We start from the raw sequence: 17,271 nt of genomic DNA, 5'->3' as shown, positions 1-17,271 counted from the left end.
GCTAACAAGGAAACCGGGGTCCCTCAGACTCCAATGAATCTGTGGCAGCAGCAACTGGTGAGTGGGCGGAAGGCAGACTGCTTGGTCCCTCCCCCGGCCCACAGGCTCCCATTGATCAGGGGATAGTTAACAGGGAACCGGAGTGAGTGGCGAGCAACTGGAAGGCAGGCCTCTTGGTCCCTCCTCCTGGCCCTCAGACTCCAATCAATCGGTGGTGGAGCTGGGGCGGAACTGGGGACTGGCTTCCTTAGTAGTCCTGCAGGTGGAATCTGAAGAGGACAGGCCAGGCACCAAGGGACCAGCGCTGCCTGCATGATCCTGACAGCGCTGCCGGCCTCCTGGAACTCGGCCTCGGGCACTGCAGCCGCTTCCCCTCCCTAGGCGCTCCACAAGGAGAAAAGGATACCGCCAGCAGCGCCAGGGGTGACCAGCGGTGACTGACTGCTCTCCCTGTGCCTCCTCCAGGTCACTTAAGCCGCCCCCCCCCCCCCGCCCGCCCTGCTCCAGATGAAGTGTGATCACTGCAAATGGAAGGAATGTAGTAAAAAAAAACAAAAACCGATGACCAAGAGAATGCCGCAGTCAACATCTGGAGTCTGGCTCATGAGAATGGAGAGCAGGGAGAATTCCATAATTTGGCCGATGCCAAGATATTTCTGAGTGACTGCCTGGCGTGTGACAGTTGTGTGGCCACAGAAGGAGGAGTCCAAGTTTCTCAACAGAACACCAAGGACTTCTCCCGTGTTCTGAACCTTAATAAGAAATGTGATACCTCACAGCACAAGGTGCTGGCAGTGTCCGTGTGTCCTTAGTCTCTGCCTTATTTTGCTGCTAAATTCAGCCTCAGTGTCATTGATGCGTCCAGAAGGCTCTGCAGCTTCCTCAAAAGCCTTGGGGCGCACTGTCTTTGACATGAAGATAGCTGCGGACTTCAGCGTCCTGGAGAGTCAGAAGGAATTTGTGCGTCAGTACTGCCAGCACCATGAGGAGGAGCCCCAGCTACCCATGCTGACCTCCGCCTGCCCCAGTTGGGACTGATATGCAGAGCATGTGCTGGGTCACCCCATCACCCCCACCTCTGCAGGCCAAGTCTCTCCAGCAGATCATGGGCTCTCTGGTGAAGGATTACTTCACCAGATGGCAGAACCTGTCCCCAGACAAGATTTTCCACATCATTGTGGCCCTGTGTTATGACAAGAAACTGGAGGCCCTTTGAGAAGATGTTCCCGCAGCTTTACATAGTTCCCAGGGTGCTGACTGCATGTTAACCTCAGGTGAAATTGTCCAGATAATGGAGCAAAGTGACCTCTTCTCGGATGACGCCGCCGTGGACACTCTGTTTGGAGGGAGACATGAAGGAGGAGGTGAGGCTCCACGAGGGGCCAGCTCCGATGGGTACCTGGCACACATCTTCAGGCACATGGCCAAGGAGCTGTTCAACGAGGTCGTGGGGGTGCTCACCTACCACACCCTGAAGAACAAAGACTTCCAGGAGGTCACCCTTGAAAGGGACGGAGAGGTTCTGCTATGCTTTGAGGCTGCTTACGGCTTTCGGAACATCCAGAAGTGGTCCTGAAGCTGTAGAGGGGCAAGTTCCCCTGACACTTCATGGGAGTCCTGGCCTGCACCGGGCATGCCTAAGCGGCAGGGGCTAGGCCCGGGTGGACGACGGGCAAGCAGACAGGGCACTGCTGTGGCAGATGGAAGGCATCTACACTGTCATCCCGGTGTGGCCCCCGAAGACCAGCGCCCATGTGCAAGAGCTGTACCAGTAGTGGCTGGGGTGGGTGGGGGGGTGACTTCCCCCCAGGCCCAGGCAGTCCTGAACACTGCCTAGCAGGGCCCAGGGCAGCCTGCCAGGACATCAAGTGGTAAAGGTCCAGCAGATACCCGCCCTGCAGGCAACCTGAAGAGAGGTGTCAGACATGTGAAGGAAAGGTTTAGCATCTCTGTCATCGCTTTGGTTTTCAGAATTCCCTGCTCCCCATCTGTTGGCTCCCTCCCTCTGAGGGGCGCTGTCGTCATCACATGGTTGCAACTGGAATATTGTATCTCAAGAGGATTGCCCCAATGTACGTATCCTTTTATCTGATGATGAAAAAATCCCAAAGAACAAGAATGGAGACAGACTACTGTCCTTTAGGCTTAAAAGAAACCCGGAAGTGTCCTGCAAAGAGCTGAGACTTGGTTCCTTCCACGCGCCTCAGAGAGATTGGGTGAGGAAATGGCCCCGTTTGGCCCTGACTTTACCCACTTATGTTACTCTTGAAGGTGACTTTGCCACAATGTGAATAAACTGCCACCTTTTGGAATAGGGGCTCATACCAAAGTCTGCATTCCCAACTTTTCTTGAAACAGATTTTGTTCTGCAGCTGTGGCCACCATCCTGCGATCAGGTCCTGTCGCTGGGAATCAGGGGGCACTGGAGTGGAGCCCCCACCCCACCCTCGTGCCCTTCCACATTCAGGGATTGAGCTGAACTCTCTTTGGGGAGGCCTGGCAAGGGTGACAGGTGTCACAGATAAAAGGATGGAGAATGGAGAGGCAGATACCCTGCTCGTTCCCCCCCTGGGTGGGGTCAGGCAGATGAAGGCCAGCCAGCCCACCCCACAATTGGGTGAGGTAGCGTCCTCTGTGTCCACTTCTCACCCCATGGGCCCGGCCACTCCCCTCAGCTCCAGGAAGCCCTCTGCATTCCACAACAGTGTACTCTGCCCTCACATGCTGCTCGCCCTAAGTGAGAAGGAAGAGAGCAGTTGGCCCACAGACAATCACACAGAAAGATAGGGCTCATGGCTGGTGAGCGCAGTGGCAGTGGAGGGAGCCTCTCCTGCCTCCATGGCAGCGCTAAGGAGCAGCGAGCTGAGTGGTAAGGAGCAGTGAGCAGGCACGTGGTAAGGAGTGAGGGGTCCCGGACTGCGAGAGGGATTTCCAACTGTCGCCTGCCTGCTCACTGCTCCTTACCACTCAGCAGGCGGACATCCTCTGAGGGGTCCTGGACTGCGAGAGGGTGCAGGCCGGGCTGAGGAACCCTCCCACACCAGTTCATGAATTTCGTGCACTGGGCCTCTAGTATAAGATAAAGAGAAAATGACTCCTGACCACAACCTGTTTATATTCAGTTGTATGGGACAAATAAGTAAACATATTATTTTAAAACAAAATAAAATATTAGGAAAGGATCATACATGAGTGAGTAGAGGAAATATTCCTAACCTTGATGTAATTTGTGAAAGATGTTACAGATGACCATTCAGGAAGTTACAGGAGCTGAATCTTAAAATAAAATTGCATTATAGCAAGTACAGACACAGTGTACTATTTCAAGAAAAACTGCGATGTGGAATACAGTAGCTGGCAGCTCCAGGTGACAACTACAAATCCCTCTGGATCTACTACCAAGTTCTTACCAAAGTCGCATTCCCTTTGGCTATTTCTAGACATTGTGCTCAGCAGATTATCTACCACTGGCCCTTCCCACCAGATTGGATTTCCTGAAATGAGTAAACTTAGCTTATGGACTTCACATTGGTCTGGCTGAGACATTCTTAGAGCTTTTTAAAAACTTCATAAAAAGCTATAGTGTAAATTATTCCCTGGCCAATTTTCATTTGCCTTTTTTTTTTCTTTCAGAAGTATCATATTTATTTTATTTTGAAGGTTCTCCATGCTATTCATTTTCTCCTAATGTATTCTTTATAGGGATTTCCATAAAAAATGTCTAGCCTATTTATTCCTGTCTTGGTGTCAGCAAGTAGACAACCCAAAATGACACAGCTGGTTCTGAGAATGTTTTGAGAAAAGAGACTTTAAGAATCCCTGATTTATGCCCCTGGTGGCCCTGTCCCAAGTGTATGGGCAATGTGGGTAATCGGTGCCTCAAGGTGGTGACCCAAATGGCTAACATTTTTATCATTGGGGGTGTGAGAGACATCCTGGTGGAAGACACCTTGCCAATGTGATTATTCCAGCATTCTAAGCTTTGGAGGACTATGCATCCCAGAAAAATGAATCCCTAACAGAGGGATAATGGAATAACTGAGATTAACAAAAACTTAGAGTCTACATACATATGCAAAGCAGATAGTTGTTTTTTTAAATGTATCTTTCTTGTTGAAAGTATTATAAATGTCCCCATTTCCCCAACACCCTATTAACCCCTTCTAGCCAAAACCCATCCCCTGCCCCAGGCCTTCACCACATTATTGTCTGTATCCATGGGTTATGCATATATGCATACACATTATTTGGTTACTCTCTTCCCACCCACCCCTGCCTTCCCTCTGAGATTTGACAGTTTGTTCCATGGTTCTATGTCTCTGGATCTACTTTGTTCATCTGTTTATTTTGTTCTTTAGATTCCACATATGAGTGAGATCATGTGATACTTGTCTTTCTTTGACTGGCTTATTTCACTTAGCACAATACTCTCTATCTATCTTATAAAACATTTATTCTTATCTGTGTGTGAGTATTGAATTATTTATATCCAATCAATAAAAATTATTGATTTTTGTGGAATATCATTGCAATCTTTAAAAACTATGTATTTTCCTTCTTAGTTTTGGATTAATCTATATGTAGATGATGTGTGTGCATGTATGCATGCACACACATTCTAACATATATGCATTCATGCACAATGTGGTATGAACTGTTCAACTATAGTAAACTTAGTGCCAATCAGAATTCATCTTGGCAAATTTTTCAACTTCTATGATAATGGCATATTTTTAATGTTAGCTAAGTTATCAGTTGTCTTCTATATAACAAACTGATAAAAATTTACTGAATCACTAATTGTCATTGGGCATTTTGGACTCTGCTTAAGTGGGGATTCTTTTCCAGTTAGTTTGATGGATTGGATTGGGTTGCCTGTTACAACATTTAAGACTAGTGCCCCTCTACACAAGGTCTGTCATCCTCCAGCTGACTAGTCTGGGCTTTTTCACACGGATGTCACAGAGTTCCAAGAGGACACTTGCAAGGCTTCTTGATATCCAGGCTCAGAACTGACACAATTATTTACATCAAATTCTATTAAGTTATAAGACTCAGATTCAAGGAATGCAACTGACAGGATTTCCTTCTTTCTTGTGGCCATTAATATTATATTACATGTATATACCGCATCTTCTTTCTATTCAACACTTAAAATGTTGCCATTACCTTTGTATATATCACCAAAAGTGGGATTGCTGGAACATATGATAGTTCTATTTCTAATTTTTAATAAACCTCCATATTGTTGTCCATAGTAACTGTTCCAATTTACATTCCTCCTAATAATGCACAGAGTTTTCTTTTTTTCCAAATCTTATTAACCCTATCTTTTTTTTTTAACCATTCTTTTTTCAGATACTATTTCAGAGGAGATGAGAGAGAGGAAGAGAGAGATAGAAACATCAAAGATGAGAGAGAATCATTGATTGGCTGCCTCTTGCACTCCCCACATTGGGGATTGAGCCTGCAACCAAGGCATGTGCCTGATTAGGAATCGAACCATGACCCCCCAACCCATAGGCTGATGCTCAACCACTGAGCCATGCCTGCTGGTCCCATTCCTTTTTCTAATAAATTTTTCCCCCTAGCCATTCTAACAGGTGTGAGGTATGTCATTGTCGTTTTGATATGCACTTCCCTGATAATTAGGGATATTAACTACCTTTTCAAGTATCCATTGGCCATGTCTTCCTTGAAAAAGAAGTTTATTTCATTCCCCTGACCATTTCTCAATGGACTTCTTTTATTTGCTATTTATTTCTATGACTATTTAATATATCTTGGATATTATCCCCTTATCCAATATATGATTTGCAAATATTTTCTACCATTTTGTAAGTTGCCTTTTTATTTTGTTGGTTGTTTTAATTGTTGTAAGTACTCTGAATGAGAAATAGAAGATGATGCGAAAATATGTCAAAATGAGTCAGGAATAGCACTGTTGAGTGGTTGACACCCAAAGTGGGACTTGAAGGAGTAGAAGATGCCACTGTAAATGGGAGTTGGGGAATGGCCAAATAGCAAATATTAACAGATAACCTTGAGGAGACCTTATTTTTCTTTTCAAATGAAGAACTATATAACTTTTTCACATTTGTCTTCTATTCAAGGTTTAGCCAATATATAGTCATGATATTTTTTCTATATTTTCTTATGTAAACTAAATCTGATAAAGTAATTATAAAATTTATTTTGAATATGCAACCTGAGGTAGACAGAAATAAAAAAATAAATTAAACAGAAAAGTTTATATAACATATGAATGGTTATGGCATTGCTTTGAGATTCCTTAGGATAAAAAAAAAACAGAATGGAACAAAGATAAAGAAAAAAAAAACTTACACAAACTGTTTTAACTTTATCTGTAAACTATTGTAGGGGCATTATGGACTTGAGATGAGGAAAGAGTGGTAAAAGTGAGGTTTTGTGTAAGATTAACAGCCTGTTAATATGCTATATTTGATGATCAAGTTGGCACTCAACAAGACAAAAAAAAATAGTTGATATACCAAACTACAGAAATCACTGTCTAGGGAGTCAGGGAACCTATATTTTAATTTATGCTATACCACCATACCTGTGAGAATTAAATAAAATGTTTAATTTATAAACTTTGCCAATTAGAGTAAAATATCTTTAAGGCAATAAAAACTGATTGGATATTTGAGGAATTTAATGTATTGTTTTAAAAAATATGATGCACCAAAACCCTCTATCATGTTAATGGGACCTTATCAGAACTGGTGATTTTTATGCACACATGTTTGATAACACCTGGTTTGGTGAATTATGCATTTGATTTCAGTGAGTGTTTGGAAAAATATTCCCAACAATGGATATGTGTATATTTACTAACAGATTATTCTCTTTAAGATTAATTTAGAAGAATTTTTTAGTTGTCAAGATGAGTATGTGATGACTGCAAACACTTATCAATGTATTTTGATGGAGTTAAAATAGCATTTAATAATTTTCTTGACTAGAGTGGGCTGCACATAGTGACTTTATTTTAACAGATAGTATATGCAAAGTGGAAAAATGAGTAATTTTGCACTGGAGAAATCTAACAAATACTACCTCAGTCAACTGTGAACACAAACAGTGGTAAGTTATATTGACAGCATGTGCCCTTATATGAAGATATAAAAATGGCACTTTACCTCTTCAGTGTTTTCCTATCCAACAACAAAGGAACAAACACAAACCATGACCCCACTAATTGTGCAAAATGTGCCATAGAAATCCCAATTCAGGAACATTCTAGAGACCAGAAGTCTCCAAAATTGTTTAGGTTATTAACACAAATTCTGAAATACTTTCACAGCCTAAAGAGACTAAAAAAGACTTACTAAATAATTATATCTTGTGCGTGATCTGGGCATGGAAAGAATATTAAATAAAAACCAATACATCTAAATGCATTATTTAGTTAATCATTTGATCAATATTAATATTAGTTTATTAACTATAACAAATGTACCATATTGATGTAAGATGTTATTAATAGGAGAAATGGTGTGGACATATAGGTGGTCTCTGTTTTACTTTTACAACTTTTCTGCATTTGATCATAGCAAAAAGCTGAGAAGAGAGCTTAACAACTTTTCTGCAAATGTAAAACTATTCTTTAAAAATGCTTATTGTAAAAAACATTATGTACTAAATTAATTAAATATATTTCTCTCTAGCTATAACAAAATTAGAACAATGAACTAGCTAGGATATAATAAAAGCATTGTGATCTATTTATGTTAATTTTAAATGAAGTGTAGTTATAAAACTGTATAATGCAAATTCCTTTACATTCAGCAAATTTTCCCAATGAGTCAGAACATGTCCCATATCATAGATAGAAATTAGAAAAGGCTGCCTTTATAAACTAAATGTTTATAACTTGTTCATACACATCTGATGCACCAGAATTTAAACAATAAGATAAAATATTTATGTATGACGTTTATATTAATTATATTTTCAAACAAGATGTTTATTAGTGATAAAAACATATTTAGCCTTTGGAAAAACATTAAATTTTATAAAGTAAATTTCAGTTCATTATATCTATGAACTGTGTGTTAACCTATTTTTAAAATCATAATAGCATCAGGAAACTGTAGCAATATTTAGTCTTCAACTTTTCTAAGATATTACCGGAAGATTAATCACTTGAGTTTTTAAGTGAAAAAAGTAGAGAAACCATATTAGAAAATAGAAATTACTGAAATATTCAGATTTTACTTTTGGTGTGTGAACTATTTACAATGGCAGAGATATCCATACTCCAATTGGAAACCCCAAAGATGAGAACTTGTACCTATACATTTCCTCTGAAATAAAGCATATTTTGGAGACATTTAAATATTTCTTTAAGGGTAGTTTATTGAACATGTTTATTACTATGAATAAATAATAGGTTATCATATTTAGTTTACATCCAACTTGTTTCTTGCTGACACTTCTGCTACCAAGCAGAGCAAATGGCCCATGTCCTCTAGTATGTAATCAACACATAGTTCAATGTTAATAAAGTGGGGGAAAAACATCCTTTCATGCCATTTTAATCAGGTTATCATTTTATTAAGAGACTGACAATATCTGCTTACCACTGACTTTGAAAGCTTTTTTAAATGATGACTATTACATATATGATCAACACTTAGAAAACTTTATAAGGTTATTTTCTTATAAATTATAGTATATTTTGATCTATGCAGATTCTTTGTAATAAGTAGTTCAGGTTTGATATGATTTATAACAAAATGACAAAAACATTCATTAGAGGATAATTTAATTAACTAAAACAAACTATGACTGTCAAAATTTTAAGTATGAGTGACAGGTAAGCAATTTTCCATGCATGACAAGTAATTATTGTTATTAATCTGTGATATAAATACCCTTCATGCTACATAACCTTATTTTTAGCATAACAAAAATCTACTTATTATTTGTATCAGTCAAGATTGTCCCACTTGTGCTACAATAGCACAAAACTATAAAATTTCAGTGGCTAAAAAATTTCAGAAGTTCATTTCTTACAATGTTAATTTAATCTAATGTCAGCTGGGTCCTTTGCTCTGTTTCATTCTCAGCCTTAGCCTTACAGAAGCTCCACTGTTTGAGATGTTGGTATTTACCCACTCAAAGGGAAAGAAACAATGGAGTATCTCACACCAACGACCTAACACTACAGCCCAGAATGACACAACAACATAAAGTCCAGTGCTAGTTCCATGGCCCTGTCCAAATGCAAGGGAGAGTGTGTTGAGTTCCCCAAGATTGCTCCCCGCCTTGGGGATTCCTTAGAAGAGTGTACAGAGCTCCATATATAGTTGTTCTCATGACTAAATTTTATTATAGTGAAAGGATACAAAGCAAATTCAGCAAAGAGAAAAGCTGCATGGGATGAAATCCAGGGGAAATCAGGCACATGCTTCTGAGTGCTTTCCCAGTGGAGTTACACAAGGCATGCTTACTTCCTCTAAGCTGTGACAATGCACATGAAGTGTCTGCCAGAGAAATTAACTAGAGCCGTGGTCGGCAAACGGCGGCTCGCGAGCCACATGCGGCTCTTTGGCCCATTGAGTGTGGCTCTTCCACAAAATACCACGGCCTGGGCGAGTCTATTTTGAAGAAGTGGCATTAGAAGAAGTTTAAGTTTAAAAAATTTGGCTCTCAAAAGAAATTTCAATCGTTGTACTGTTGATATTTGGCTCTGTTGACTAATGAGTTTGCTGACCACTGAACTAGAGATTCAGTGTCCAGAGATTTTATTGGGGTTGGTTGGTCACATGAATATCCTCTGCCTAAAAGGTACCAAACTTTCAGACTCAAAAAAGTTGGTGTTCAGCATGAATTATACTGTTTATTTAAAGTCTAGGCACCTGCAAACCACCCTTATCAGTTTACTATTGATTAGGAACACCCTGAGAGCTGTTTCCAGATGCTAGCCAAAGTCAGACGTTGCAAACAAGCCATTCTAAGCATGGTAGTTCCAGGCCTGCTATGTTAATTCTTTTCTATACAGGTGGTGAGAGAGTTTAATCTGCACTGAACCCAGAAGAACAAGAAAACAGAATTTAGATAAACATTAAAAAATATCTTCTTCTGTTACTAATTGTAATACTAGAAAGAGGTCAAGTCTAACTATATGAACTTACAGTGTTTAGAGTTCTTCCAAGATTATCAAGAAAATGTTAAAATATTTGGCAGCAAAATATTTTAAAGCATAAAAAATTAGCTATTAGTGAAAGTATAAGTTCACAAAGGAAATTAACTTGAATATATCATGCTGTACAAGTAAAAAAAGGGGAAAAAGAACATCAGAAAAATGTCTCATGTTAAAAAAATATGTATCAATATTTGTATTTGCAATGCATATACATTTGAATATCCTACCTAATAAAAGAGTAATATGCAAATTGACACTAACTCCGCTACACACCCAAAAGCCATGTCCACAAGCCACACCCACCAGCCAATCAGGAGCAAATATGCAAATAAACCCCAACCAAGATGGCTGCCACCACAGAGAGCAGGGGGGAGGCTTGGGTTTCCCTAGCAATAGAGGAAGCCAAGCTTCCCACAGACCCTGGTGGGCCCAGGCCTCCACTCAAGAATACAAAGTTTCAAATATAGAAGATAAATGCCAAGAAAAATGGCGGCAGCCATGGAGCTGGAGAGAGCATGCTAGAGTTGCCCCCTGGTGACTTAGGAAGCCAAGTTTCAACCTGCCCTGGCTGGCCCAGGCCTCCGCTTAAGGCTACAAAGTTTCAATTATAGAAGGTAAACAAATCCAAACAGAAATGGCGGAAGCCATGGAGCAAGCAAAAGGCTTGGCTTTGCTCCAGGCTACAAAGTTTCAATTGTAGAAGATAAATATATCCCAGATACCAGGGCCTCCACTTGGGTCGCCAGGGGGCGTGGCTGGCCTGCAAACCACCACAGGCCCCTTGCCCAGGCTTCCCCACGCCCCAAGAGAATCCCCACCCTGATCCAGGACACCCTTCAGGGCAAACCAGCTGGCCCCCACCCCTGCACCAGGCCTCTATCCTATCTAATAAAAGAGTAATATGCAGATTGACCATCACTCCAACACACAAGATCAAGATAGCTGTCCCCATGTGGTCAAAGATCCTACCCCCATGTGGACACAAGATGGCCACCTCAAGATGGCCAGCAGGGGAGAGCATTTGGGAGGGACCAGGCCTGCAAGGGAGGGCAGTTGGGGGCAATCAAGCCTGCAGGGGAGGGCAATTAGGGGTGACCAGGTCAGCAGAGGAGGGAAGTTGGGGGCAAACAGGCTGGCAGGGGAGCAGTTAGACATCAATCAGGCTGGCAGGGCAGTGGTTAGGGGGTGATCAGGCTGGCAGGCAAAAGTGGTTAGGGGCAATCAGGAAGGCAGGCAGGTGAGCAGTTGGGAGCCAGCAGTCCTGGATTGTGAGAGGGATGTCCCAGATTGGAGAGGGTGCAGGCTGGGCTGAGGGACACCCGCCCCCTCGAGCATGAATTTTGTGCACCGGGCCTCTAGTCATATATATAAAACCCTAAGCGATCGGATGACCAGATGACCAGACGACCGGCTGGTAGCTATGACGTGCACTGACCACGAGGGTGGCAGACACTCAATGCAGGAGCTGCCCCCTGGTGGTCAGTGCACTCCCACAGCAGGAGCACTTCTCAGCTGACCAACGGGTGCCAGACACCGGCTCACAGCTGGTGAGCGCAGCTATGGTGGCGCAAGCCTCTCTGGTGAATACTCCCCCTTTGTGCCCCTCACCCCCGACAGGCTGGTGGGTAAGGCCAGGCTGTGGTGGCACAGAGGTCCACTGATCCCCGCAGGCCAGACCGAGGGACCCCACCGGTGCACAAATCTGTGCAATGGGCCTTTAGTGTATATATATTTTAGAAAGGATTCATAAGAAGGTGAAAACATTTAATCTTGTAAAAAGAAAGAAAGGCAGGGATCTGTAATGACAGAGAAATTACTTGTCAGTATAAAGGGGTGAATAAAAGTAAGCTTACAGTTGTGAGTATGCAAAACAGTTTATTTTTGTATTATTTTTCATATGGACAACTGTAAGCATACCTTTACCCCACCCTGTATACAGTTTATTCTATTTTATTGTTTTTTATTCTTTATTACTTTTAAAATACAATTAGTTTTTTTTTTAAATTCATCTGGAAAGATAAGTGTGTGAAAAATCCCTTCTATTTTTATAAAACCCTACAGAAATATTTTAATGATAGTTAATATGGCTTCACGAGAAGATGGATTAAAGAAAACTTATCAGCAAATAAAAACATAAAATATTAAATACATAACTCAGATAGGAAGATATACAATATATCCATTTAAACTGAGGCCTGAAGATGAGGTAACAAAAGTTTTGTTAGAAATGTTAGAAGAGTATCTTTCTATTTCTACTTGCCATTATTTTTCCTGGACCCCCAAAGAATGCTTTCTTGCCTCAAAATTTCAAATAATTCCTCTGAAACATCATCTAAAATAGGTACTGGCATTGCCCCTCTCACACAGATTTATTGGGCTGGGGATCTAGATCAATATTAGAGGAAGGCATGTATTTTCTTCTTATCACCATTTTTCTTAAGCCTCCCTCTTCCCTAAGCAGAACCCCTTGAGCATGCATGTTTCCCTGCATGTCCAGTTATTTCATTGGATTTATATGAACAAATGAAAATCTCAGGGGTGAAAATAACACAGTTTAAGCTGGTAATCCATTTTAAAATATCATACTTCCACTGTTTAAAATAAGCAGAAGTTTTTGAAAATAATACTTTTCAACACTGGCAAGCTGCAGTGCAACAGAAGAACCCAGCACATAATCAGGAGGGATAAAATTCACTAATATTTGTAGATTAGTTTGGCAGTCTACATCCAAGGATGTTCATCTCAGGATTCCTAATAAGAAATAACAAACTAAGATTAATTAATAACAGTATTGAGTTTTAAATACTTGTGAGGGCATGTTTAGTAAACAATCAAAATAACAAAAAAATGGGAGAATGAGTAAATCAATTATGATATTTACCTTAATTGATGTATATTATATGTGGTAATTAAAATTGTGTTTTCCAGGCTCCTTAAAGCCATAGAAAAATGATCAAATACAAGTTAATTTAAAAAACCAAATGCAAATATTTGTACATTCTGATCCCACTTAATTGCAAAACATAAGTATACTAATATTTGTATAATTGGAAATATTGGAAAATAATAGTTATCTGATAGTGATTTCCTCATTGCTTTTGATTATGAGTGCTTTTTTCTCATATGTACCTTTTTTATATTTTTAAAACTATTTACAATAATGATATATTACTTTCAAAATTGCAAAAGAGTAAAATGATATTTTAAGAAGTATAGAAAAGTTAATAAAGTAATTAAAGGTGAAAGATAAATTATTGTAGCACAAAATGATAGCTTTTAGAATCTTAAGGAATAAACTTGATTAGGATAATGATGTTTAGAGAAAATACTTAAGAAAATTTGCCCTTCATTGACATTCATAATTTCTATCTACAACAGTGTCTGTACATGCTACTTTTATATAAAGTCCTTCTTCTAGTTTTTCTAATGTTAACTTATTTAGACCTATCTAGTGACTTTCAAAATTTAAATTAAAAATGACATTTTTAATTTGTAATTATGACACTGGCTTTCATATAATTAAGGAACTAAAAATTTTTAAGTGATTTTGCAGAAAATATGCATGTTTGAATATCCCACATACCAAATTCTAATCCCTTGAAAATTAAGGCTGTTGAATTATAACAGCATACCCTCCTTTTTACCAAGCCTGGAAATACTTAGAAACTTCTTAATGGACTAATTGTTGGTTGGATTCTACTTTAAAATCATTATAAGAAGAAAGGATGCAAACATGAAACATTTTTCCTCATTTATTAAATATTACAAACTTTTGATTTGCTTTGAGGGTCAAATTTTTTTCTTATAAAAGCTAAGGTCATCCCTAAATCTCAGCACTTATTAGTCAATGGTGAATACAAAGTGACTACAGTAAGGTAAATTAAATTCAACATAACATACCTTATTCTAAATAAAATGTCCTAACATACTTAAAAATCCTCATCTGCTCCTTTTCTCTTTCCCTACCCCTAATACCTAAATACTTTTGTGTGTATTTTAAAACATGTATTGATGGGGAGTGTGTGTGTGTGAGAGAGAGAGAGAGAGAGAGAGAGAGAGAGAGAGAGAGAGAGAGAGGGAGGGAGAGAGAGAGAGAGAGAAAGAGAGAGAGAGAATCTCTGTAATTTCTCAATATTTAAGAGAACCTGGTGGCAAGCATCAGCTATAAGCAATGAAGAGAGGAGTAAAAAGAAGTTTTATTGTGTTGGGTAGCAGGATATTCAGTTTGGCAGAAAGCTTAGTAACCACAGTGTTTAGGCTATTCCATTAAGAAGAGAAAATTATGACACTGAACTCTGAACCTGGACCTGAAATCTTCATAATTGATTTACAGTAATGTCTGTGGAGGGGAAGTTCACCGTGCTGAATGAGCAGGTGATGTGGCTCCGAGAGAAGGGCATTTGTGTATACTGTAAGTTCTCATTATTTCAGGAGCATAGAGGATTTGGAAACAAGAACTTTATGTTTTCAGAGAATTATTGCAGTGCTAAAGAGTTCAACGTGTTTATTCTTGATACCTAGAAAATAAACTGCCTCTTGCTCTGAAGTTTCCAAACAGGATTGTGTTGTACTAAAGTTTAATCAGCATTCAGTCAGAACTACTTATGTGGATGCTGAAGGTAGATAACTGAATTTTAAAAGATCACCCTCCCTAGGCCTTTTGTAACAAAGGGAAATGAAAGTGGACTGTTAGAACCAGAAAGACTTAAGTGTTTTCTTCCAAAAATGTTTCTTTCAAGGTGGCAAATATAAATAGTATTCATTGTCCCTTCTAATGCCTTCATTATATCAGTGATAGACTTCTAACTTCTCAGACTACTCTCAGTCTAGAGGTCTGTACACACACACACACACACACACACACACACACACACACACACACTACATCACACTAAAGTTCAAACTAGGGTTTCCTTCCCGAACATGAATAGTCACTTGCAGCCGCTTTTATGGCTACAGCTTTCAGCATAAAAATTAAAAGGTAATGAAGAGGCAAAGATAATAAAGAAAAAGGAAATATAGAAATGATGGAAAGAGCCCTGGCTGGTTTGGCTCAGTGGATAGAGCGTCGGACTGTGGACTGAAAAGTACCAGATTCGATTTCTGGTCAGGGCACATGCCCGGGTTGTGGGCTCGATCCCCAGTGTAGGGCATGCAGGAGGCAGCCAATCAATGATTCTCTCTTATCATTGATGTTTCTATCTCTCTCTTCTTTCCCTTCCTCTCTGAAATCAATAAAAAATATATTTTAAAAAATGATGAAGTTTGCTTTTCTACCTTTTTATGTTTGTCTTGATATGCCTTTCAAAACCATGAGATAATTAATAACACTTTATTATTTTTTTCTGTTTTCTTCTTAATACGTTTTTCCTGAGTTAAATTTTATGATTTCTGGTTGGCTATAGTCCACAATATCCCTCAGCTATTACATATATTTTGTTTCTCTCATATAATAATACATTTTCTTGGTTATATACTGGGTTGTACATATCAACACATATAGATTAAATAAACATCATTGTTTATTCAATTTGTTATTGGGCCCACTTGTAAATGTATTTGTAAGAAAAATTGCTAGAAGTGTAAAACAGATTAAATGGATGTAGATGTAGATATTTAAAAGCTTTATACATGTTGTTAAATTGTATTTCATGTTGTACCAATTATATTTACCTTGTGTATGCAAGATATCTATTACAATTTAGTATTAATTTTAAATAATGTTTTATTTACCATTTTTACCATTTAGTTATTTTAAATCATTTACTATTTTATCGCTTTATTCAAAAAATAAACTTCATAGTTTTCTTATATGTTTAATTTTTACTTCTATATGTTAACTTATTTATTCATTTTACTTTTAATCATAGACTGTGTAGAATTTATTTTGGTATAAAGTGTCTGAAATCCAGTTCTATTTTTTAAAACATGTTTTTATTGATTTCAAAGAGAGGAAAGGAGAGGGAGAGAGAGATAGAAACATTAATGATGAGAGATAATCACCGATTGGTTGCCTCTTGCAAACTCCCTACTGGGGATCCAGCCTACAACCCAGACATGTGTCCTGACTGGGAATTGAACCATGACCTCCCTGGTTCATAGATCAATGCTCAACCACTGAGCAACATAGGCCAGACCAGTTCTATTTTTTATATCATGTTGTCTCAGCAGTATTGATAGATAATATATATTTTCTCCAAAATTTGATGTGCTATCCTTATTATATACTATTGTTACTGTCTTAACTTTTGACACCAGGCTTGCTCCAATGGTCACATGGCAGATATGTCATTTTCAAACACTCACAAAGTCCAATGTCAAGAGAAAAGAATGTTTCTCCTTTGTATTTAGAGTAAAGACATTTTTTCAGGAGTTTTGCAGCGGATCTCATTTTATTTTTCAAAATTCTGCAAGTGGACTAATAAAAATTTACCTTTTAGGATGGGAAAGTTCTCAACTTTCACTAAATTTTGCACCAGGCAGCTTAATACCTAAAGGAAAAGGGTTTTTTGTTTTGGAACTTTAGTTTTTTGAGGAGTTTTAGGTTCACAGTAAAATTGAGAAGAAGGTAGAGATTTCCTATATGCCCCTACATATGCCATAGCCTCCCCCATTATAAACATTGCCCACCACAGTGGAACATTTGTTATCATTGATGAACTTACATTGACACATGATAATCATTCAAAGTCCAACTCTTAGTGTTTTACATTCTATAGATTTGGACAAATGTCCAATAACATGTATTATACAGTGTTTTCATTGCTCTAAAACCCTTCATGCTCCACATTTTCATCTTTGCCTCCTCCATAACCCTGACAACAACTAATCTTTTTTACTGGCTCCTTAATTTTGACTTTGCTGGGGACTAATTCCAGCAGGTCATAAATGCAAGAAGTTCATCAAAAGGTTGGTGAACCTTGAGGCTTCAGCAGGGCTAAAGATACATATTATTGCCTGCTGCCAGCCAGCTGAGGGCATTTCCCCAAACCTGAAAATCTACATGTTATTACCTGCTGCTGGCCAAACAGCTGAACAGCCAAGGGAAGTTCCCCCAACCTGACCAAACCTTACCTTTGACATGTATATCTGCTTTG

The 17,271-nt window shown here is 39.2% G+C and overlaps 1 pseudogene across 1 annotated transcript; it reads left to right on the top strand.

The window, feature by feature from the left end:
* The first annotated feature begins 507 nt into the window (after window positions 1-507).
* Window positions 508-1,775, top strand: LOC307101439 (nuclear prelamin A recognition factor-like; annotated as a pseudogene). The gene has a single exon. The product of its transcript is annotated as a nuclear prelamin A recognition factor-like (transcript).
* The last annotated feature ends 15,496 nt before the right edge of the window (window positions 1,776-17,271 follow it).

Source organism: Cnephaeus nilssonii, assembly GCF_951640355.1.
Source record: "Cnephaeus nilssonii genome assembly, chromosome: 6".
NCBI lineage: Eukaryota > Metazoa > Chordata > Mammalia > Chiroptera > Vespertilionidae > Cnephaeus > Cnephaeus nilssonii.
This window is presented reverse-complemented; position numbering and strand designations above follow the sequence as displayed.